This window comes from Pongo pygmaeus, chromosome 6 (assembly GCF_028885625.2).
Source record: "Pongo pygmaeus isolate AG05252 chromosome 6, NHGRI_mPonPyg2-v2.0_pri, whole genome shotgun sequence".
Lineage (NCBI taxonomy): Eukaryota > Metazoa > Chordata > Mammalia > Primates > Hominidae > Pongo > Pongo pygmaeus.
In genome coordinates this window covers 91,439,750-91,445,868 of record NC_072379.2, presented here as the reverse complement: position 1 = coordinate 91,445,868, position 6,119 = coordinate 91,439,750, and the positions used below count along the sequence as shown (strand labels likewise).

The following is a 6,119-nucleotide window of genomic DNA, read 5'->3' as shown; positions in this document are numbered from 1 at the left end:
AGCTCTCTTCTACTTCTCTCAATCCCAGCTAATTCTGATAAGGTCATGGAAGTGCAAAATGATGTCTTCTGGAATGTTCTGAAAGAGACCAAAACCTACCCACACAGCTTCATGAGGATCTGAAGCCTTGCAGTGTATAAATCTTTATCTTTCTCATGTTCATGTCATTGCCCCTTGATATACAGTTGTCTATTGAGCAGACATTGTTAAAATTAAATAAATTCTTAAAATTAAAATTAAATTCCTATACAGATCTTTTTTTGGTGAACAATACATGCTAGAAAATACTAATGAAACACAAAGGAAGAGGAATTTTGCTTGTATGTGGTCAATGCTATTGCATTCCAGAAAGAATAATGTTGAAAGGGGGACTTCTAAAATTTTAGCATTTCACTATATAATAACACTCTAATTTTTAATATATTCAAATTTCTGGATCTAGTGGAGTTCACAATGAAATATATATATATATATATACATGCACATGTGTCTTTTAAATATTGCTATCCCTCTAAAAGAATCAGTAGGTAAAATTATTTCAGTAGTTTAAAAGTTCTGGCTAGGTTACAAAAGACAGCAATTGTTAAACAACTTAACATTAAATATTAAAGACTAAATGTAGCATTTAAAGCATTAAGTTTAATTGTGTCTGGCTTCTTATAATTCAGTCCTTGGTTAACACAAAGTTAGTATATTAGAGTACAAAAATTAATGAAGTTTCAATTTGGAAATTAAGCGGTATGTGTTTCTAGACATAGAAAGATGCCTGGAATTTTACCTTTAGGATTTTATCTGTAGCTTGCAGCCTATTAAAGCTATTTCCGCGTGCCTTTTTCTCTTTTGTGCCTACGTCATCGATTTAAGGTTCCTATTTATTTATTTATTTTTAAGAAGAAAGAAGAGGTTCTGTAGGAAACATTGACTGTATCTGACAACCATAGTAGGACTAGAGAAGGACTAATGAGGGGTGCTGGGGATAGCTTTAAGAAGGCGAGGTGGTAGCACAAAAGGATAAGAAGAAAGATAATTCAGCAGTCCCCTATAATCTTATTCCACCCAAGAAATTTGGGAGAATGCGAAAAAGCAGCAGCCCAGCATTCCTGGATGGGCGTGGCTTTTCTCCAGGGGCTGTCCAATCGAATTCCTTCAGAGGGAGAAGATTGATAAGGGTTGCTAGGAAACAGGAGCGTCTCCCTCCCGCCTGACCCAGAGATTGTTCTGCACAAACCCTCTCCAGGGGCTCGCAGTGTGCAGTTGAGTCGCGAGTACGGCTGAGCTGCGCACCGGCCTCCCTGGCTCTCACACTCCCTCTCTGCTCCCGCTCTCCTAATCTCCTCTGGCATGCGGTCAGCCCCCTGCCCAGGGCCCACAGGAGAGTTCTTATAAGGACCGTTAGTCCCTGCTCACCTGAAAGCCAAGCGCTCTAGCAGAGCTTTAAAGTTGGAGCCGCCACCCTCCCTACCGCCCCATGGCCCTTCACCCCACTCCGAAATTCACCGACCTTTGCATGCACTGCCTAAGGATTTCAGAGTGAGGCAAAGCAGTCGGCAAAGCTACCCTGGCTTTTCGTATAAAAATCCTCTCGTCTAGGTACCCTGGCTCACTGAAGACTCTGCAGATATACCCTTATAAGAGGGAGGGTGGGGGAGGGAAAAGAACGAGAGAGGGAGGAAAGAATGAAAAGGAGAGGATGCCAGGAGGTCCCTGCTTCTGCCGAAAGTCCCAATTAGATGCGACGGCTTCAGCCTGGTCAAGGTGAAGGAAAGTTGCTTCCGCGCCTAGGAAGTGGGTTTGCCTGATAAGAGAAGGAGGAGGGGACTCGGCTGGGAAGTACTCCCCTCCCCTCCGTGGAAGACCACTGGGTCCCCCCTTTCCCCAACCTCCTCCCTCTCTTCTACTCCACCCCTCCGTTTTCCCACTCCCCACTGACTCGGATGCCTGGATGCTCTGCCACCGGGCAGTGGTCCAGTGTGCAGCCGGGAGGGGGCGGGGGCAGGGGGCACTGTGACAGGAAGCTGCGCGCACAAGTTGGCCATTTCGAGGGCAAAATAAGTTCTCCCTTGGATTTGGAAAGGACAAAGCCAGCAAGCTACCTCTTTTGTGTCGGATGAGGAGGACCAACCATGAGCCAGAGCCCGGGTGCAGGCTCACCGCCGCCGCTGCCACCGCGGTCAGCTCCAGTTCCTGCCAGGAGTTGTCGGTGCGAGGTAAGGGGCCCAGAGGAGGACGTGTCCCTCTGGAGGGCGCCCAGCCAGGGCGCGGAAGCTCGGGTGCCGCGTGGGGCAGGCGCAGCCGGGAAAGTTGAGGCAGAGCACGGACCAGTCCCTACAGTCCTGACTGGATTGGGAAGGGTGGAGGGCAGAGGCGATGTGGGTGTGCATGAGTGAGAGTTTGTGTGTGTGCGCCCACATCTGTGTCTGGGAGGAGGGAGATTTCAGGGCATAGATCTGCGGCCAGGGTGCGAGAGGTGAAGGGACGAACTAGCACTCGCAGACCCCCAGAGAGACCAGTCTCATCAGCCAACCACCTCCATCTCAGCTCTGGGCTCAGAATTTGTTTCTATTTGGGGGCTCCCTAAGGCTTTGTGCACAGGAATCCGTGCAATGACTGGCTGACATACGGGCGGTTTCATGTGGGTGTGGAGGTGGCCGGCAGAGGTGGGCAACCGTCAGGTCAGCGAGACCTGGTCCATGCAGCCCAGATAAGCTCCGAAGCCGGAGGCGGCCAGAGGTTTGCCCTCCCGCAAGCATGGCTGGAAAGGAGCCTTAACTCACTGCCCTTTGCTCCTTTTGGCTTGAGTGAAAAATCGGAAAGCCAGACAGGGAACATATCTTTTCATCGACCCTGTTCCATTTTCTTATCTGACAGTGAGATAACTCAGAGAGGGCGGGAGATTTGCGATCCAAAAATAGACTAGGTGATATATCCAATAAGCTTGTTTCTTAAGGATTTCATTTAAATTTCTTTCTAGTTATTCCTTGGGTTATCAAAGGTGGACAATTCTCTAAGGTATAACACTTTTAGGTAAATATATTAAGGAAGGATTCTCCCACTTTATGTATTTTAGATATTGTAAATTTTGAAAAACAAAACTGTACACCTCTAAAGATCTTTGGTTAAGGACTCAACTAATTTGCTTATAAAAATATTTCTACTATTATTTGAATAGTAATAGATATGTTTGGGGTCTATATGTAGGTACATATTGGAATATTCAAAGTTGAGGTTAATGTGAGTTGAGGTAGGTGTGAGTTAAGTACCAACAATAGTTCCTTAGAGTTTCTTTGCTTGAATTTCTTAGAACTGTCCAGCAGAGCTACAGTATGTTTCTTTGTGGTGGGTGGGTCGGGGGGAGGAGGTTGAGGGGTGGAGTCTACTTTGGTTTATCCGATCACACATTTTAAGATTCCTCTCTGAATTCTAATTGTTTGCAGAAGTATATTCAATACAGGCATTACTAAAATCATCTAGATTGCCACTATGCTAAACTATGGCTAACAGTTCCTACCAAAGATGCTTAGGACACTCTAATGAATAAGTATGATTCTATATTCCTACGTACCTTGTTTCTAAAATCAGCCCAATAGAATTTGAATATATTTGGAAGCTATTGTACACCAGAAATTACTGTACTATTTTTCCTTTCACAATGGGTAGTGTTTTATATTTACAAAGATTTCTCACACCTGTAGACTTTAGCTGTCTATCTTATTGGGTTTTGATCACCCAGCAGGAGTACATAGATATTTTGAATAAACATGCCCAAAGGCTATCTTATGTTCAGAGTAACACAGGAGCTCAGGATGGAAAATGAGTAAAGGAAGTCTTGAAACCTATGCTTTAACAAATAAAACATTGAAATTCCAGAATATCTACCTGTATTAGATGAAAAAGAATATGGCAACAGTACCTTTTAGCATTGAAACCCCTCCTGCCCCTAGATACTATATATCTAGGTATAAAACTGTAGTTTTATGAGTTAGGCCCTTACCAGTGAAATATGAAACCTAAATCATAGAAAATTATGCCAGCACAATGAATAGGCCACACTTTGGAGCTTGAAACAGATGTCTTTCTATTTATTTAAATTGAATGGTATTTTTCAAACTTCAGGAATATATGATCAGTAACAAGAAAATGTGTGGAAAGCCACACAAACAAAAAATATTATAAATAATTAAAATATACTCTGTGACCCACTCATTTTTGTACAATGGGCTTTTTAAAAAGTTGTGGTATACATGTAAAAAGGAGTATAAATCAGATGACTTACCCCACAATTACATATATCAAAATGATGAGCTCATCTTTGATTTTATATCACTGCAATTAAAATTGGTAAGTTGAACAAATGCAAATATAACAAAATTGATTGAGCTTTATGTTTAAGTTGAAATTAATATTTGTATTGAATAAAAGAATGGGGTAATTGTCAAAAGGTCACTGCTTCACTTCCCTATGACAGGTGATTAGCTGGAATCACACAATTGAAGATGGTCTTATTTTGAAAGATTCTCAGCAATAACATTTTACAACTTCCCTGGGTACATTTTCCTCACTTTTATTTCATGTCGAACTATCTTTTTGCCAAATAAAACTATTGTCTTTCTTGTCTATTCTTCTAATAGTGATCAGTCGCAAAATGAAGCATGATGTTTTTCCAGGATACTAGCTACCTCCTGCCAAAATGTAGCACATTGGCTTGGGGGTGAATTTTCCATTTGTTTTCCTGCACTAAACATCGTCCCAATATTCTACTAAACAAAAGAAATGAAAATTAATACCTAATCACTATTGTAAAACAAGGAGGGCAGGATTCAGTTACGCACGCTGGAATGCGGCCAAAGTTCCAGCGTGAGACTTGTTTTCTCCAGCAGTAATTCTCAAAAAAAGGAGTACGTGTTTACTCACAGTTGTCTCACTTTGCTATTTTAAACTGAGTTTATTGTGCATTCTCACATCTTTTGAGACTCCACTAAATGGATCCAATACTGCATTAGATGTATTTGTTGAAATTGCTCCCAAGGAGGAGCATAAAATGATAGAAGATTATCTACCAAGTCTGAACACATAAGATGAGTATCATCATAGTAATCACTGAGATGGCAAAAACTATTAGCTCATATCCCTCCTTCTACTTCTAATGTAGGCTTGATCCCCATAGCCTACTGTATTTTGGAGTACTTCAGTCCAGTCTGACTTTAAATGGATCACGTAATGACTTCTTCCAGAGTCTTTGAAAGACTATTTCACAGTCTAATGGTTCTCCCTATTAAGAACTTTGTTGTGATATTCAGTTTAATTTTCCCCTGATTATATTTTATCTTGTTACTTAATTCCTATTATAAACCTTCTGGACTAGTTCATCCTCTTGTCTGATTCAGATTCTCCATCCAACATTTCTCTAGGACTTATAAAATACAAAAGCTTCACACAGTTACAGGAGAGAACACAAAGATGGCAATTCCGTGTCCAGACATCTTTGCTAAATGTTTAAGACATTTTTTACACAATTATATATGTGTATAACTATATGTTCCTAATAATTTACTTTACTAATGTAAGAGTTAAGAAATTACCTTCTCTGACATTAATGACCTATGTGAATATTAAGGTGATACTTTCTGAGTAATATTCTATGTGGATGCACATTATGAGATATTTTCATTGCAAATTTGTTTGCAACAGAACCCTGTCAACGCCCACACTACAAGGGAATTTTGTGACATGCTGGTCCGATGCTTCAATGAGACCCAGAAGCTGTTGTCATGTAAATTCCACTATTGAAATGAAAGTGATGTCCATAATTAATAGAATGTGCTAGGAATGTAATAGTGTATATAGTTTAGATGTGTATGTTAGCACAACATAGTAATTCTGTTAGAATTGGCAGTAGCCCCTTTGTACTGAAACAATCTAAAAAACCCAGTAGAATTAAGGCCAAATTATTCACCGTGCTGCATTATGAAAAGTAAGCTTACATCATGCATATATCAATGTGGAATGTATTTCGATATATATGGAGGTACCATATGTGAAGCTTACTTTAAAAATAGAAAAGCCCGAAAAAAACATAAAAAAACAGGTTTTCACTTTGTTCACTTAAAATCTTGTTCCAA

The 6,119-nt window shown here is 40.8% G+C and overlaps 1 protein-coding gene across 2 annotated transcripts in view; it reads left to right on the top strand.

Moving 5' to 3' along the window:
* Positions 1 to 1,656: 1,656 nt before the first annotated feature.
* The window catches only part of GRM3 (glutamate metabotropic receptor 3), a 226,295-nt gene continuing 221,832 nt past the window's right edge, over positions 1,657 to 6,119 (top strand). For both annotated transcript variants that reach the window (XM_054496688.1, XM_054496687.1), the window contains exon 1: positions 1,657 to 2,207. The gene's annotated coding sequence lies outside the window, so the exon portion shown is untranslated. The remainder of the gene's footprint in view (positions 2,208 to 6,119) is intronic.